Source organism: Acanthaster planci, linkage group LG15 (genome assembly GCF_054643075.1).
Source record: "Acanthaster planci isolate LZ-2023a linkage group LG15, COTS_SCS, whole genome shotgun sequence".
NCBI classification, from domain to species: Eukaryota; Metazoa; Echinodermata; class Asteroidea; order Valvatida; family Acanthasteridae; genus Acanthaster; species Acanthaster planci.
Genome location: NC_141791.1, coordinates 7,233,922 through 7,253,083, shown reverse-complemented (window position 1 = coordinate 7,253,083; position 19,162 = coordinate 7,233,922). Strand labels below are relative to the sequence as shown.

Below are 19,162 nucleotides of genomic sequence, written 5' to 3'. Positions count from 1 at the left end.
CCGCCGAAGTCGACCAAAGCCGCATGGAAAAGCTTTCAACGAACAGAAAAAAATGTATCTTCAGAGATAGTTCCACGAGTCCCAATTGGAACGATGGATTTCGAACCCCTGGGACAACACTATTTCCATCGATTTTGGCATGGGTGGGTGGTGTTTGAGTTGCCGAACTACTCATCGAAAGGTTTACGTTTCTCTTCAGAGACAGATTTCCCGCTTATGTATAAAATCTCTGATAAAAATGTATGCATTAACGGGTGAAGCGAAGACAAAGGCATTTTCCCTCTTTTAATGGCTGCCTCACCCATCCATCAGCCATAACCATCCTCGTCTCTCAAAAAGATGGATGAACGGTTGGATGGAGTATGCATTTAAAAACGGCAGTATTTTCCTTTTTTTAAAGGCTCCTGACTATATAAAAACCCGTCCAAACATTCTCCTCTATTGACCCGGAGAATCTGGTCTCCACTGCAGCAAAAATTGGGGCAGATTTATCATCAACAGATACATCTAATGCTGAGGGCTTTGTGCGAAATGAAGTACCGAAAATTGCTTAGGCCTTTCATCAGTCAGTTGTTGAGAGATTGACATTCATGCCCGCGCCAAAGAGCGGGGGGGGGGGAGCTCGCATATGCGATGCGCGACCGGAGGAGGGGACCTGTTATCCGGTGAAATCCCAAGGAAAATGAATGACGTGCGGGTGACATCTGTACTAAGATGAAGCGCTGCTCAAACATTTTCAACCAGGGTGTGTTCTCTCGGCTGTTGACCCCGGCTGGGATGGCGCATTGGCTTGGCGGCTGTTTTATGCCAGACAAAAACAATAATGTGCCAATTTTGTGTGTATGCGTCATTTTGCTGCTAATCACGTGGATGTCAGTAACGCAAAAGTAGTAAAAATGACAAAAAAGAACGATAAAGGACGGAGTCGGCATGAAATTACCTTATTTTGTGATTGAATTTCCCCACCCCGTCTCCAGGAAGTTGCCCCGCCTCTTCTGGATTTGCACCAAGCCCGAGAGTCCTTACATTACGAGATTTTTTCTAGCTCATTTTTTATAAATTGGTACCCTCGCCATTCCAATTTCCATATATCTCATGGGTCTCGTCTCAGCACGGTCTCAGCATGTCTCTTGTGGCGGCGGCAGTCTGCCGGTACACCGCGCTCGCAATCTCCCGGGCTCCTCGGTGGGTCCCTCCCTACATTATACCCTTTTCTCGTCCCTTTAATCTCCTCCCTTCGATTTCTTCGAGGAGTCTGGGCAATAACCCGAAGTCATCCGTTGCACAATCAGTGTAATTGCCGCCATGGCGTGCCTCTCTGATTCGCATTCGTGCCGCCGGCACTTCGTTAGGTACACTGATCTCTGACTCTTTTGAGCGCCCATCGAAGACAATTTATTGAGATCGTCAGTGTTATGTTTCCATGTATTTCTAACGAGAGCAAGACAATACCAGTGGTACAACATTGCTTCACACGTCAAGCTCCAAGGGGAAAGCTTGAAGCCTTCATGCTGCCTGGGTCAGTATAATTCAATGCTTCCACTTTCCAAATTTGAGTGTCCTTACAGGTTGATCCATGCATTTTTCCTGGAACTTTCTATAATTTCGTTGGAATTTTCCAGGAACTTCCTCCTTAGTTTCCTTTAATGCTTACAATTTAAAACAAAAATATGTATTTTGTTTTAGGTTTTCTAACTTTCTCAAAGAAAGATTCTTCTACAATCATTCCGCGTCCTCATCCTCGTTACCTTTTATTGCATGTTGTGGCATCATGCTCTTCCTCAGTGAGATGAGCTACCTATGAGTCGGACGCATTCCCCCTTTCAACCCCACTAGTAGCCTGGCGACCCCTGCGTGCCTGAGCCTTCGTTAAGACACAACTTAAATAATCCTTTGGTGTTTACTTCAAAGTTAGGATCTCCTTCGTATTTCCTCAAGTGTTCGATTTCCTAGGAAGTTTCCCCTACATTCCGGCATTTACCATTTTACCCTCGTGTTAATGGTGTTGTGTGATCACCTAAAGAGTATTTATACAGATTACTGCCCTGCAAGTACCACAACCGCCACCTCGATAAAACAACCTAAACCCGTAACTAACTGATTATTTCATTTTTCTTTACCACCCTTGGATGATAGTTTTCCTTGAACTATGACATGACAATTTTATTTAAACACAAATTAACGTTCACAAAGCTCAGGAAAATGTGTAAGCAAAAAAAAATCCTGCCAAGCAACGCTCCTTGCCCGAGAGGCTTCCTAAAATTGAGCCCCGTTGTCAAAACCACCACAGACTCGTCAACATCTCGGCAAACTCCAGGCAGTTGGCATTAACGTTGAACTTCTCAGCAGTGACCGAGGTCTGCTACAGTCTCTAGAAGGCAAAGGTGCACCCTGCCGCTTCTGCGGAATGAAAAGGAAAGAAAGGTCAAGACGCGATGTTCAATTTAAATGGGATGCATGTGGACATACCGATCTGGAGAAATCATACAGGCAAAGAACTTGCATGACCTGTCGTCTTAATTGCTGAATCTGATGGCCCCGATCCCCAGGGGAGCAAATTGAAACATTTACAAGCTAAGATCAGCTTAGCGGGAGCTTCCATGGTTGAACTTGGGAATTTGATTTGCTTGTAGCTGAGAGCAGACAGGACGCCGATGGTCATCGTTCGAGAAAAGACAGCAGTGTCAATTCGATGGTTCGCCCATGTTGACAGATTGACAGCCGTTGTCTTTCGGTTCGATAGGGAGAGGAACATTGCAAATGTAAACTGAAGATATTTGATCAGTTCTGGTTTGCACTGATCTGTCTCTTCACAGATCAAGAAAACCAGTACTTTGCTTATAAATGTGGTTCGCGAGTGCTGTGCACAATAATTATTCAGAGGGATTTTTATTATACGCAAAGACTTTTAGTTCGTGTTCTCTTAATGGTGGGACAGACATGTAATTCAAGGGGGGGGGGTAAATGAATGAATGCACGTCTAGTAGACTCGTGAGTAAGAGAGAAATAATTTTCCCACTAATGAAATCCAGAATACATCAAATTGACGACAGTCGCGAAGTGATAGATATGATTCCAGTAGCATTTCTTGTTGGTATTACATTAATTGCACACAGAAACTCGGCCGACATACTGGGCGACCTTTACAGTCTCTACCAAACGCATGCACATTGTTCGAGTTTCGGTCAGAAGGGTGGCGTTTCTGGAAATGATATATCGCTTCATTACAGCTCCAAATCGGCTCCGTGACCGCGCTGGCCCTCACTATGCTGAGTGATGTCAGAATAAAGGTCGATATACAAACAGATCGATATGATATCTCACGATAGCCGCATTGCTACGTGTTCATTGTGCGAGAAACAGTGAGCGATGCATTACGTGAGCCGGACAGTGTTTCAAAATTAAAGGATCCATGCAATGGATTTGTCTGAGACTCAGTTTTTCGCATCTTTATGCTCTTCTTCAAAGTCTTCAAACTGAAATCCTTTTGGAGTTCAGTGCACTGAAAAGTGCACTTTTTAAACATTAAAATTAACCTTATTATCTGTTTGGTTTGACCGTTTTCATCTATATTTGGGAGCTTTTTGTTTCTTTATACTACTGTTTTTACATATTTATAGTAAAACTTCCCGTCACCAAAACTCACTTTTGCATTGATTTATGCTACGGAAATGTCATATTTCGCTGTCATAAATTTCCATTTCTTTGACAGTTATTCTGTGTAAATACCTTTTTTCAGAAATGTTTACAGATAGCAAATTTGGGGTTGAATTTTCAACTGAACAGTGTCTTCCACGATTTGCCTCACATCACCGGCGCCTCACTTGTCCAGAAAAGCTTAATTGAAACACAAAGGTATCTTTTTCAAGGGTTGTGTAGTAATTTTATTGCATGGTCCCTTTGATGTGCACCATCCACTCTGTCATGCACAGAGTGGATAGTGCACATCAAAGGGACCATGCTCGTACTTACCGCAGTCATTTTTATTTTTCAGTAACGGCAGTCTGGTTCCCAGACCCGATGATACTGAATATTAATTTTGACGGTTATGTGACTTGTGTTAGGTGATCAGCGATGTTACTTGTTAGTGACTGTCACATCAGTCTTTAATTTCTTGTAATAATTAAATGAAAGTTTCCATTATACCAGCAAATATCACCAGGCGTTACGTGTATTTTTTTTTTCGCCCAGCTTCTCAGATAAAGTTTGGTTGTGTTATGGACCTTTGGCATACAGCCACCCGACTGACGATTTATTAGGCATAGTCGGGTCACAGAAAAGTGCACAGGGAAGGGTTGATTTCTTTCAAAAACTTCTTCGACTGAAAAACTTTCAGGCATTGCAAAGCACTGTGGGTATACCCCTTCACTCAATCAAAGCACATTCATTATTCACGCGTACACAGAAGTGCGGACTCGATCCTTCAAAGCTCGAAGACATTAATGCAGCCCAAGTTGTGTGTCATGACGAAATCAGTCCTTGCACGTGCGCGCCTTGGCCCCAGCTTAGCGATGCCGAGGCGTACGTTGAGTCCATAGGGAGATTCAGGAACGAAGTCTTGGTGACGAGGTCAATGAAAATGAGACGATGGGGAACCTGAAAGTTTGGCATCTTTGCAACAGTGAAGGGAGTATTAGAATACGTTGTCTAAGAATGTACATTGTGTTATTACTAATCCACTAATTATTCGAAGCACGTTAGCCCCTTTAAGCTTAAAGCATCTCAAATCGACTTCGAAGCACAGTTGAGAATGACTCTCCGTCCACATATATAGTCCGGGATACGGGAAAGGGGAACCCCCTCCTTTTGTCCCTTCTTGTATTGTAGGATTTTGCATGGGGAGTCCTTTAAGATTTACACGGAGGCGAGTGCATAGCCGAGGGTATATTACGGCTTATGCATCGCAGTTGGGGGTCCAGCTTTGCCACACATCGTGCTGGGTTTCACTCTGTCACTAAGCGTATGATATTGACACGCCTCACACTGTCATTGATATAGCAGTAGGAGCACATTTTCCCCTCTTCATTCAAGAATGCCATTCTACGTCCAGTATAATCGAATTATGATAGATTTGTATGCTATGTCCAGTACATAGGAACGATGCACTTTTCAGTCTCAGAAAAACAAAGACATCGCTCGCCGTGTCTTGTTCTTGCCCCCGAAACCGACGTTTGGAGCATTCGCGGGGTCACGGTGTAAATACTGGGCTATTGCATGTTACATGTATTATGAAATTCAAATTACCACTGGAATAATTGTGTGGTATGACCGGGCTGATCTAACAGACCTGGCATTTTTATAGTAGGGGCAGTTTTCAGCAACCGTCTCGTTTTTATGACAGAAAGGTCGTAAAGGCTGAAATGGGACCAAGCCTAGACTCAAGCCTCTACTTACAAGTATAACGCCCTATTCACTCAGATCCCTCTGACAGATTAAACTCCCAAACGTCATTGCTATTAAATTTCACCTCACGACATAACATCAGTTGCAAATGAAGGAAACATATCGTTTTGTCGATTGGGAAATTCAGAGTTAACAGGCTGGATTTGCGCGCGTGTGCTTCATTGCTTTTCCCCAAAACATCGCCTCACCCGCCGGCCCAGAATGACTCCACCAGACAAGGCAGAGAAAAGTTTTGAGGAACAACACACCATGAACTGAATTTAGATCGAATAAGGGGTTTCGTCTCCAGGGGAATTTGTGTCACCGAGTTTTAGTTGACTCAGACTGGGAGGGAAAATCCATTTAATTCCTCGAATTCGATAAAAAATACAATAAAATGGGTGTTCACTTTCCACACAACAACAGTGCACACAACGAAGAAAATAATCGAACGACTTGGCCGCGTTTTTTTTAACAGCTCACTTGAGACAACAAAAATCTGCCGTGTTGTTGCCCATGGCAGTATCGGGTCAAATCATTCCTCTAGGACCGTTTTCATTCTGATATCAGCGGGAAAAGGAGAATCGATCAATGGGCCAACGTGAAAGCGAGCACAGAGTAGGAAGGGGAAAGCCAGGGAAGATAAAAATCAACGATTTCAAGATTAACATAAAAAAATGTAGAGCAATGTTTACATAATATTCGCATAGAGTGGAATAATTTGCCAACAAAAGTGCCATTGAATAAAAAGGAGGTAATGGGACAGAGACATGTACATTTGGAAAGTAACTAAAGTTTCACTTGTCTGCCAGTAAGAGATTGGACAGGGTTTATAAAGCAGGAAATCAGTGAAATATCGAGGCGGAATATTTTTTCAGAGTATGGAGAGTAGGCTTACCTGTACAAAGGATAAGTTACTCCATATGAGACCCAGGGCGGATTACATTTCCCCATAGAAATTAGCAAACGGCATTGTTACGAACCTTCAAGGATTTTTGTGGTGACATGTCGTGACCATTTTGGCACCATGTTCTCTTGAAATGTCCGTTTTGCGCTCGGGTAAGCTCTTCATACAAGCGCGCCAACACGCATGAGGGCGCGAACTAAAATAACGATCATTACAAACAGCCATGTATGGTTACATTGAAGCTTTACCGCTATATTCGCTATGAATGTCTTCACACCGACCGCATTGTATTCATTGAATGTCTTTTACACGCATGCCTTGTTAAAAAACAAGATCATATCTGAGACAGTCGGGCTTTTTTTTCAGGGGGGGGGCGCATCTGCCATCCCAGAAAGCCTTGCTCTTTTAGAATTCAGGACAATTGCAATACAAGGAATTGCTAACTGTAAGTGCTTCGTCTTGTCATCGAAAAGTCTCATGCTGTCCTCATTAATATGGGGTACAAAGTACTTTCTAGCAGCCGACTAAAGTGCTACCGGGGCAAGGAAACATCGGATGAGAAGTAAACGGTCCCCAGACCAACAGAGGTGATTAGGAAGACACATAGACCACCAGGAAATGCGACACACAACTAGACAAAGGCAAGAATTACCTTACCCACCCTCGTTATCTGCATATCATTACCAAACAGCGCTCCCAAAACCTCAATATGGAAAATCTGCTTTTAATCTAATATTGTCTGATCAGATGAATGCAATTACAATCGGCCCAATATCTCTTCTTTAGTCAGCAGTGCGGCAACCGTTCGGCCCAGGCAGACTGCATATTAATTCCCCGTGCCCCCAATTTGCCCCCCCCCCCGCTTGGCTCCCGGGCTGGGAGCGATGATTATCGCAGACTTCACCGCAATGTCAAGTCGAGCAGAAAAGGGAATTTAATTTTGTTAATTTCCCCCTTTCCCCTCTTTCTCCTTCTACTTGCCGCCCGACCGCCTAGGGCAAATCCATGTTCGTGATTGTTGTGAATGAGAACTGATGTGTGAGCGTTTGGGAAGAAAATGGTCCAGGAATCCAATGACTAGAACTTGGCCGGTCATTATATCGTGGCTGTGGTTTAAAGCATAGTCCCTCCACCCAACCTCATTGTATTCATTGAACCCATTTTCCCATTTGGAAGCGTCATTGAAAGGCCGTTAAGGATCCTTTGCGCTCGCTGTTGTTTTTCGACAGAAGCATTATGAAGTCTATTAACAAGTTTCAATAAACATTTAGTTGTGAAACGATTGAAAAATATGTCCTCACTCTGAGTTTAAAGACGCCATTATATGCATTAAAATTTTGTTTTTGCCAAAGTCTCGAGCAGCCCTGACGCAAACTTCCGGGGGCAGTACTAACTGGGGCACATAACACAAATAATGGTGTAACCATGCGGTGTGGAGTCAAAATACTAAAGAGGAGCCCAAAAGAAGCTCGACTCAAGATGAGAAAATGAAAACAAAAGAGCCGATAGTATTGTGTGAAATATGGAAAACGTAAATAATTCAATACCAACTACCCACACAATACAGCAAGTCAGAAATTTCCCAGCAACGATTATGTGGTTACAATGCAGCAAGATATACTCAGTAATGAAAATCCGAATGTAGTTATAAGAATTTGCAATTTGCAAGGCCACCATAGAATAGTGGGTCATGTAAAAAAATACAAGAAATAAATCAAAAGATTGAGAAAGTATCCACATAAAGCCATAGTCTTGCAGCGTACACAAATTGATCCAAAAACTTGCATGTCAAATTTACATTAAATAGCTGAATTTAACAATGTATAAAGTGACTAAGTCGCACCGCAACTCAATGATGTATGTTTCTTCTAAGCAATTACGGCAACATTAATTTGGTAGTGCTGGGCTATTGGACTTTCAGAGGAAGACTGCGATTCCAGCAGACAGAACTCGACGTAACAAGCGAAGATAACAAGATCTAGACTAAAGAAAAGTCTGTCCTTCTAAAGGTATGGCTATTGGTGCAGGAATGAGCTCGCACGCACATGTACATGCTTTTACAGGAGAAACACGCCCTAAAACGGCCCAATAAGCTCTAGGAATCTCAATACATGTACAAAGAACAACTTGGTATGCATACCCAAGGTAAGGAATGTGGCTATAGAAAGTTTAGAACAATGAAATACTTGACCACGAAATACCCTACGTAACCGGTCGACCACACCCGAGGGAAGGCTGCTTACACAACGACAAAACATATATTTAACGAACAACTTTCACACTTAATTTTATCTTAAAAGATCCAGGAAATAAATTTTTAGTAGAATCACTTTTTGTGTATCTCTGTACTCTTCTTCCAGGTATGAAGACTTTTTGACATTTTTTTGAGTTGTGTGAACTGAACGGTGCACTTTTTCAAACATTAAGTATTGACCAAGCATTTATGGACAGGTGGGGGCGCTTTTGCTTTGATGTAAATCCAGGAAGACATGTTTCATGTTTAAATTGTGAACCCAAATTTGCCATCTGGGAACATTTCTGTGAAAAGGATTTTTGCTGGATTATTGCCATATGCATTCACAGTGATAAATTGCCAAAGAAAATGAAATTTGCCAAAGCAGTGGTTAAAGAATCTAGAAATGTTCTGTGCACAAATCAGTGCAACATTGAGATTCAGTGCTATACCCAGCAAGAAATGAGACCGAGGGGTACCCCCCAACATGTCCAATCCCTATACACATTCCAGACTATTGTTACTTAACACATCCCCCAAGGTGTCTGAAAGGAATTCCCCAGATTCCTGCGAGACAATGACCAACACAAAGCAGGGGGGGTGTGTTTGGTTTCGCTCATCACCAAGGGCTGATGGCCTCGCACAGATTTTAATGAAGGAAAAACGTCACGCGGGATCACAGATAGCGACACGCAAAACATTGCCGGTAAATTTCTGTCGGGCGCACGAACTCGGTCAGTGCGTTACACAGCGGCGATTATCAGTACGGACGATTCACAATAGCGCGCCTCCAACAGTTTGCAACGCGTTGGCCAATCATGACGCGCGAAATCTTTCGACCCAATGCGCGTTTGGAAGGGCCAACAGATTTCGCGCGTCGTGATTGGCCAACGCATTGCAAACTCTTGGAGGCGCACTATTGTGAATCGCACGAATTCGATTTTTTTTCTTTTCTTCCTCATTACTGGAAATATTCTCACTTCACATTATTCGTTCATCCAAAATTGATCAAGATAACCAATGATTTGAAATATATCGCCAAGAACACCTGGTCAGTGATAGTGGGAAGATAAAATTACCACAAGGCCATGTTTTTAATATATAGCCGACACTTTGCCAATGCCAAAACATTGCCATCGGCGAACAAAAAAAAATCAAATAACGCTTCGCTAACAGGAAGTGATAACCTTGCGAGCACAGCTGGTTGTGCACAACGTAGCCAATCAAAGCGCAAAGGCATCATCCCTCCCGAGCGCCCTATTCAGGCGCTGGGCTTTTAGTTTTAGCGAATTGCGCGCCTAACAAAATAATATTGGCGCTCTTGAAGAGCGCCCTCTTATACAAACAACTTTTTGCCATTAGGTGGCGCCATTCCATCTGGGAGCTACACATTTTACCCTGTTCTCTGTTTATGATAAATGAGCTTGCTTGTTTGCAGTGTGGATATCGTAATTTATTTGTGTGTGTGTGTGTGACATTTTAATTTATTATCTGGGAAACGGATCCTTTTATATCATGCGTTGACAACTGAAAAAACAAAACTGCACCCGAACCTAAATGGCAGTCTAAGCAGATGGACAAAGACGAGTTGATAACAGCGCGCAGCTGTTTAATTTGGGGTTCCCGTTAGTAAACTTATTTACGACATCACATTATCATAATGGAATAATTGTTTGTCATGCTGTCATTGAAAACGCAGGGAGGAATTAATCCTAGTGCACCCATCTATCATTAATTGTCACCATTTCAATACACATGACTAGAAGTGAAAGATCTGAAAATCACAAGAGCTGCGTCTGTTGCCATGACTGTATCGATTTGAGTTAGGTGGCGTGTAGGCCTACTTTTATCAGCAACCGTTATTTTTCTTGGGTGATAATTTTGTCACTTGGAGATGGAATACTATTTGTGGCCGGCATCAGGCCTAAAGTTTATTTATTATATGGGCCTACTTTTAAATGTATGGCTTTTCTGGTGGGGGCCAAATGGGATTTTTGTTTACAACACTTGAACGTTTTGTTCTCGATACAGATGGTAGCCATGTTGCAGCCTCGAGGGCAGTTTTTTTTTATAGGGAAGCCTCCTTTGTGCAATTCCTGTTGAACAAAAGCCCTAGCCGGTAAGATGGAAGCCATGAAAACCCGCTACCTATAGTTTGAAAGGTACATACACGTACTAGGCTTGAACATAGTGTATAGAGTGGGTAAAGTGAAATGTAGGCTTTTGAAATCTCAAAACGGTACGACGCAACATTGAATTGCACTGTAAGTAATAATTGGATAGATGATGTCACTGCCGCCATTCGTAGGTCTGGCTACATTGAGGGATTCAGTAATATCTCAGCTCTGTATGTTTTAAGGAAAACTGTCGTCTTAGGACAACTGGTATCTTTGGAAATCATCAGGGGAAAATGATGAATGGGTTAGCTTCACTCTTATCTAGAGCCTTGGCTGATATGACTCTCTAATGAAACCAACGGAAATACAAAAATAATTAACAATCAAATTATACGTAAACAAATGCAGAAATTTGGGATTTTCTATAACTTTAACTACTCGCATATATATCATGGTTTACGCAATTTGAAATATAATATATAAATGTATTTTGGCAAAAACAAAATTTATGCAAAACCAACCGTTTTACAGATTTTCCCTTCCAAGATTTTCCTTTCCTTTTAAGTGCACAAAACACTATGTGGCTTATTGTTACTTCACTTGTAAAGAAAAATGGTGAAGCGCTGGAACTTTTAAAAAGGCGTTGAGTCAGCGACCTGATTTGTCCTGTCCGCACGCCTCGGACATTTTAGTTAACAGAAAAGGAGAAGCAATCCGTATCCTGCTGCTAAACGTAAATTTGTCCACAATCTTGAATTCTGTCACACCACACCCATAATTGACATCATAACGGGACCCTCTTCAAGCTCCACGAAAACCACAATGTTTTCAGACTCCCAACACCCGCAGCCTCACGACACTTGAGAGTTACATATACCCCCTTGACCCTGGGTGATAAGAATTGGCGACAGTCCAACAAAGGAAATTGCCAACAAAGAAAGTTGATATTGCGATCGCGACTAAAGAAAAAGAAAGTCCTTCTCCTAAGCCGTGTGTGTTTAACACCCACAATAAAGCGTCTCAATATTGTTTACTCGAAGAGTTTACATTACATAGGCGGGTGCTTCTTTCAAGGCCACCCTTATTGTGAAGTGCGGTTAGCGTGGGGCTGTGTACCAGTCTACAGCGTCATGCATGGTCGTAAGTTAAGTAGTGCGTGATGCAATTTTGTGTATTAATACTGAACAGTTTTAACAACGCAGGTTGTCAAGAAAGTCGTAGGAATTCTAACGTGCATTATCGAAACATTTGGAAAGTCGCTGGCCCAAATTTGCACTGGGTAAGTATGAATACTTGCGATTGTTGAAGTATCTTCAATCTGCAAACTATACCGTAGTCTGTGTGGAGGTAAAAAGTATAACTTAGTGTTATTATGCACGGCCACGCGTAGTACGGTCCACGTACACGGGAGCGAATGAGGCCTGCTACACACAGTATACGCTCAGGACCAGGGATTCACGTGCATGACGTGTTGGCTCAAACCACGGACCCTCTTAAGTATGACTTCTGAAAGAAATTCTTGTTGGATAATCAGTTAAATTTTGCAGCAGATCAATTACATATTGCAGTTCACAATAAATTGGCTTAAGTTTACTTAGGCCCTACAACTATATTTACCATGATTTACTCTTAAATGGGATCAGGCTTTGTATTTGAGCTTAGCGCGATATTCTATTTTGCATCATTAATTACAACTTGCACTCCAAGTTGTGTCCACATAGAACTTACATGCACATGCCATGGTACATATATCTCAAATTTGTTACTGGCGGCTTACCTACATGTATATAACTACATAGTAGGACTATGCATTTTTATGGGATGAATTGGAGATAATTGCATTCAATTTTAAGTTTTTTTATTCGGCCTTACATTAGAATAAAAGTTTCATGGGAAGACTTTTCTTTTAATTGAAAGAGGATTTTGTGGCTTTCAGGTGAGTGGGTAAAAATGTTTCAAGCCATCACCAGTCAGCTAGGCTGTACATACCGGTACATGTACGTATGTGTACACGTAGGCCTACTTAACAACTTTTTTACATGAGGTGGAAATAGCCCAAATGTTACCCAATCCATTGGATAATAAAATAATGTATTTGCAAGTTACATTTTCAATTTCGAGCTGTATTGGCCACTTTTTATCCGGTATAATGTACTGTGCATCATGTATGCAGTTGACCACGCCGTCTCCAAACATGTCTGTGTGGAAGTGTGTGAATATCTGCTACAATTGAAAATTGCACACATGACTAAATATGGTGGTGGCTGTGTTTTTGATTAGCCAGTAGTTACATGTATAAACTTGCCATCAAACTGTCAGTAATCTTGCCAAACATTTACCATATAGATATATAAGAACTAGGTAGCAACTTTGTTTTTTTCTCTTTGAACAGTTTATTGGAAATTTAAACATGAACGTCGGCCATTTTGGGAAAAAAAGAGCTCTGCCTCTTTCTTTTCTTTTGTTAAAACCAGATACTAAATTTGTACATATGTATGCTTTCGTGTCAAGTTAATGTGTGGATTTAATTATGATAAGTGGGTGAACTGTTCAAATTGATTTGCCCGGTGTTATGTTTGAATCACAAGTTAGGTATGTCAAGTTATCTACTCCAATATGATCAGTGTCTCATCTAGCCACCTGCCTGGAGCAAAGGCAAAAAAAATAATTTTGGCAAGCAGGTTTTGCCTGGTTAAAGTTAACAAGCCTCCCATTTTTACATCTTTAACACTGGTAAACATTGACAGGGGTGTGAGAATGCAGCTTTTTTGTTTATATGTTGACCCTATATTTCAGCTTTTTTTGTTCACCTGGTCTGCACAAAAGTATGGGAACTTTTCACATTTCAGCTTTTTGTTAGCAGTTTTCAGCTTAAATTTTAAGTGGCCACTCACACCCCTGCATTGAACAAGTCCTCACATTTCCTTCCAAAAACTTGTTGTTGTGGAATGGCCTCAGATACCGCCAGCACCCAGGGGTGACAGTTTCAAACAGTTTTCTGGGAGAGGACCAGTTTTTGAACTGGGCTTGGGAAGAGACTGGCAGATACTGTTCATGTATATATGAATCCTACTGGTATGCACACGAAAATCCTACCGGTAGATATCGGTACCATAGAGACAGGTTTGCTCTTTATCAAGGTCAAGGAAGTAAACACAAATGATTTGTATATCATTTGAAGGTCTGACTCACATGTACATGTAGGCCGCATCCCCACTGGACTCTTTTCTTAGAAGATTTTACAAAGACCACTGTCCACACTTGGACTTTTGACAGGAAAATTTGACTGAGTTAATGGGAGAACACTACTAAGCCTTCATAATTTGACTTGACACATGCACAGTATTGTTGTGTACTAGAATGATGCACAGGAAGCACCAATCATGTTTCCTGTATCAGGACATACACGTACATATATCTATAACTGATTGTGACTAAAAGGGGAAAAGCACTTTGGAAACTTGCTACGAAAGCCCCACACCACCACAGTGAAAGAATGCAGAGAGCATGTGTGGTGTTCCCCTGTACAGTATGATCTTGCACTCAAGGCTACAGATGTCTGCTTTCCACAGCCATTTTTACCAATTCACATTATCTGCTCCCAAGTTATTGTCTTGGGAAAAATTACAACTCATGTAAATCTTGTCAGGTGCATGTATGGGCAGCAGATGGCCAGTAGAAGTACCCCGTATGTGCAACTGCTGGACTACCGTACATGTAGGAACAAAAATGCCCCAGTCTGTATTTATTGTCCATACTATCTTGATTTTAAAAGCATTAGCAAAGAAAGCCCTGTGCAGACAGGATTTTAGAAAACAAAGCATTAAGCAATGTACCGATAGAGTGCAGTTGATGACACATGCTTCTATCGACTGTCGGACTGAATTCTGTCAAGTAAATACATGTATGACATTGTTGTTTGGACTCTTCTGTGGTTCTCATCATTCTGATAAGCATTGCAGCCTTTACCTTTTTGTAATGGGTCTTGTTCATGTCGTGTTGGCAACTCTAGCACATCTTGTGAGACCAAAAAGGGTACAAGTTTTCATGCCAGATTTTTGGGTACATGTACATGTACATGTACCTGGACTCTCTTTTGATTATCCCCCTTCAGCACAAGCACCCCCCCCCCTCGTCGGTTGAAAAGAGCCGTGTTGATTGGGAGTGTTCATTTTGTTGAACTTTACAAAATGTTAGCCACGCGACCGTAGTGAGTGCACTTCCTAGTCATTTGTGAACCAGTGATGTGCACTTCCCACCAGTGGAGGTTCTGTTGCTCAGAAAAGTGGGCCTGCTCGGGGCAGATTGCCACGCGTAGCAGGTGATGTTTTACTCCTTATGCCTTGGTACTGTACACTTTCGATGACTTGTCTCTCTTCCAGCACCATTAATCTGTTCAGAAACCACGATTAAATACATAACCCCCGTAAAGTTTGAAAGATATCCAGTGATGAGGGATGTGCTTCCATACACACTGAAAAGTGGCCTTTTTGTTAATTAACTACTGGCATTGCTGTTCCCTTTGTTTATCCAAGGTTCTCATTTTTGTCGTCTTTTGTTGTGCAGGTGTCATTTTCTTTGCTTCACCTCTCGTAATCAAACACTGCCATCTTGCTTCCAAGTAAAACTGCAGCACAAGTATCGGGATACATGTAGGCCTGTTATGCCGGTTCTTCTGGGTACAACAACATAAAACTGGATTGTTTGATCGTAAGTTCTTTAAGGACACAATTGTCACCTGTTGAAATTCTGGCCAACTTCATGTAGACTAAACATCACACAAACGCACACTCTATAGGCCTACATGTACATGTACATGTACATAATTAGTGGCAAATGACCCCAATGTATTCCTTTCAATGAAAGGGTTTATTTTTGTCAGTCCAAGATATACCAAAACTTTGGTGAGAAGAAGTTTTGTAAACCTACAACAAAGAAATGCACCCATGTTAAGCAGTTCTCCAGCATTTGAACTGGAGAATGACAAATTACCTTTATCCTACCCCCAAAAAGATACTGCATTAATTCAGCTGGAAGAAAGCGTTCATCAGAAAGTAATTAATAACGTGTACTGTGTACATATAATCAAAATGCCATCGTTGACTTGTTAGGAATGGGAATTTTACTGCATCAACCCTGCCAGAGCTCGTCAAGTGTCACACAGAACAAGATAAGAGGGACTTTGACCGAAATCAAAGTGGTCGCATTGTGAACTTGTGGTGTACTCCACTCATCTTATGCATGTACATGTACCCTGTAATTATTGTGTGAATATTTATTCATTAATCTCTTTTGTTATCAACTGTGCAGTGTGTGCATGTCCCAGTATGGTACTCCCACACAGCAGAATCTGTCATCTGTTGTTTGTTTTGTGGACAGAATGTGGAAACGGGACAGAAATATTGACATTGGAATTGGAGAGGCTAAACACATGTATGGTAAATTGTAGGTGATTGAGAAGTACAGTAAGCCAATGTGGCCTGGACTCAAAGACTCTATGACATTTCAGACAGCAGACAGTTTCTTGTTTGCACACTCGCTCAGAATTCACAATCCTACTTGGAACGTTCCCAAATCCACCCAGCTGCATAATGTACATACGGTGTACATGTACATGGGTAGGGTACACTATGCAGTGTACAGTGTGCACAAGGTATGTACCATACATATACACCAGGTACAGTACATACTGTACATGTACTGTTCTTTTAATTGTTTTTCCCATTTTCTCTCAGAGCATATTTAAGGCAAAACTCAACCTGTTCTACTCGTATAATACAGTGTACATGTATTCTCTGGAAAGGCTTACTGTATACATGTACACTTTCTGTAATAATGCAATTCAGGCAATTTGGTAACTTGTGCAGTGTAAAGGGGATATCGTGGGTGTTAACTGAGGAAGTTTATATGAGATGCATACAGTGTACCGGTATATTTACATGTACATGAACCTGTACATGTACATGTGGTCACTTAAGATCCTTTTTTGGTCGCTTTTTAACGTTTCAGTTACGATGATTGCACTCCGTACATCAACACACCAGTACATGACATGAAAAATTGTGAGGAATAATCCTTTTGCGAGTTAAATTTGAATAAAATCTGGTACACTGAGTTCTTTAAATTCATGTGAACATAGCAACTTGAATTCTCCGTACTAAAACCACTGTTGCTGTGCCTCGTGATTTAGGGCAAGCTTTTGCTTAGTTACATAAGAGATGCCTTGCAACAATACACTGTTCTCAATGGATAGGAACGACACAAAGGAACCAGTCCATTCCAGAGATGGTGGTCGCTATGCAACAGCTGGCCCCGAATCACAAAATATAGCAACAGAGTCTTTAGTCTGGGGAATTCAAATTGTTACGTTTCTACGCAATCAGATAACACAGTGTACCAGATTTTATTCAAATTTAACTTGCAAGTGGCTTATTCTCCGTGATATTTTACTTGAGTTTATCACATGTCTGCAAGAAATTGTACTGGCAAATACTTTTTGAAATATACGTATGCACATGTACATGGTTCATGATGAGCTGTTATCCCATTACTCAGGATTTTCAACTTTACCCCTCTATCACACAAACTTTCTTTGCACTTGAACAAGCTGCAAATGTGAGTTTATTTGATCTTATTGATATTAGAGAGTTTAGTTAAATGAACCATACATCCTAAGTGCTTCTGGGTTTTTTTTGTTTTGTTTTGGTGTCACTAGCACTGAATCAAAACCATGTGTATTACCTACAGGTGTGAAATCCCCACAGTCAATTTCGGTCTGACACCTTGTGTAAAGCAAATCATGCATTATAGATATTGTTTGACATCCCCACCAAAAATGGCCTTTGATGCCCGTGATCCCTCTGTGCAATACAGTAGGCTCATAAAAGCCACCAGATTTGTATTCACAATGACCAACGATCCAGAGCTAATGCTGGATTGTGGTCAGCGTCACCCACAACACCTCTTTTGATATTGCCGCCTCTCCAAGTCTCAGGTGGCTCTTAATGGAATCTAAAAAAATGATATTGATCTGTGCAATATCCTACCTTTATTGTGTAGTCACCGCTTCCATGCTGGCCACTTTTATGGACAATGAAGCTGAGTTTGGGGAAACAACATAAATTTCTTTTGGTATTCTCCTTCAAAATGTTTTTTGAATCCACAAACTTTGAACTTCATGTACAATGTACATATACATCTAAGTACAACCAGCACATTATATTTGAGACTGAAAGCTGATGTGTGCATCTTATACTGTACATAAATGTAGCAGTACACGGTACTTGTACCGATACGTCTTCGTCAAGAATCTGCTTCACTTTCCTGTAGCGTCTAATTTTATTCCTTAATTTAAATATTGGGTAGGCAAATGAAAAGACAACAGGAACCTTCTGTGTACAGCTGGTATGTACTATACTGTACAATGTACCGTGCTCCTGCGTAGAAGAAGATTATTCTTCTTCTGAAGATTGCAAAACCTGACAACTTTGCTTGCTGTAAGCCAGTTTTATTCTGTACATGTACATGTAGGCTAGTACATACCGGTATGTACACGTACGTGTATCCAAATCCATTGCAGTATACAGTGTACTTCCCATGGGTGGTGCAGTGAGTACACGGTGTACATGTACATACAATGTACAATGTATTTGGTGCACAGCCTGATCACCAATCTTCAGTTGTGGCTGCGTTTGGGGAAATCCCCCCTTGTCAGCACCTCTTCTCATCACAGCTTGGAGGAAGCTGTTCTCATCTTTCCAATCCAGACTTCCCAAAGTGTTCCTGTACATGCTGTACAGTGTAGGCCTACATGTGGTGTTAACTCAACCTCTGCAGGAAGTAATCCACAGCCAGAGATCTGGATAAACTGTGAGCTGATGTCCGGCGGCTGGGAGACTGCTTCAAGTACAAACATCATTTTGGAGGTTTACCTCCATGCAGGAGTCCAGTATGCTGTTGGCTGTCTGCTTTTCTGTAAGAGTGTGCCAGACACAGTGACTGAAATCACCTCAGTTTTGAACTTAGTGTACATGTACATGTGCTTACAATGAAGCCATGTACATGTACTTTATTAGTAGCACAGCAGATGCCATGTAAAACATCAGGCTACATGTACATTACTGGTAAGTACATGAAGCCTGTAGGAAAAGTCAGCTGGACAAACTTTCAGTGATTCATAAAAACAACATTTCAAGTTAAACCCGGTATTTGGCAGGTTGGGATATTGCCCTATTTGTGAGATACATGTACCGTAGCATCTCAAACTTTGGGATCGAGACAGTTGGGATGCCTCATGATTTTCAGGTTGTGCTTTTGAAAAATCGGGCAGTTTTTCCTTCCACCTGTGCTCATTTTTCAATTTCAGTTTTTTCTCTCCATTTGTGTTTGTTTTTGGGTCATTTGAGAATTATAATGTTGAAATGTTTGACCGCGTTCCCTCTCTCAGAAGCCGAATGGAACTTGAGTTCCAGAAACATGCAAATAAATGTACATAGCTCTAGCAATGCTCCAAACAGGTGATTA

At 41.4% G+C, this 19,162-nt stretch overlaps 1 protein-coding gene and 1 long non-coding RNA gene across 3 annotated transcripts in view; one reads left to right on the top strand and one right to left on the bottom strand.

Annotated features, from left to right (window-relative positions):
* Positions 1-2,269: 2,269 nt before the first annotated feature.
* On the bottom strand, positions 2,270-18,451 carry LOC147796646 (uncharacterized). Its single transcript, XR_015427787.1, has 3 exons — positions 18,182-18,451; positions 17,686-17,737; positions 2,270-2,400 (listed from the first exon to the last, which is right to left on the bottom strand). It is a non-coding gene; the product is annotated as an uncharacterized LOC147796646 (long non-coding RNA).
* Positions 11,763-19,162, top strand: part of LOC110984619 (uncharacterized) — a 28,036-nt gene continuing 20,636 nt past the window's right edge. The window contains exons 1-2 of one of the 2 annotated variants that reach the window (XM_087146225.1): positions 11,767-11,918; positions 15,206-15,349. The gene's annotated coding sequence lies outside the window, so the exon portion shown is untranslated. Of the gene's footprint in view, positions 11,919-15,205; positions 15,350-19,162 lie in introns of both variants that reach the window. The other variant, XM_022244980.2, reaches the window with a different exon arrangement.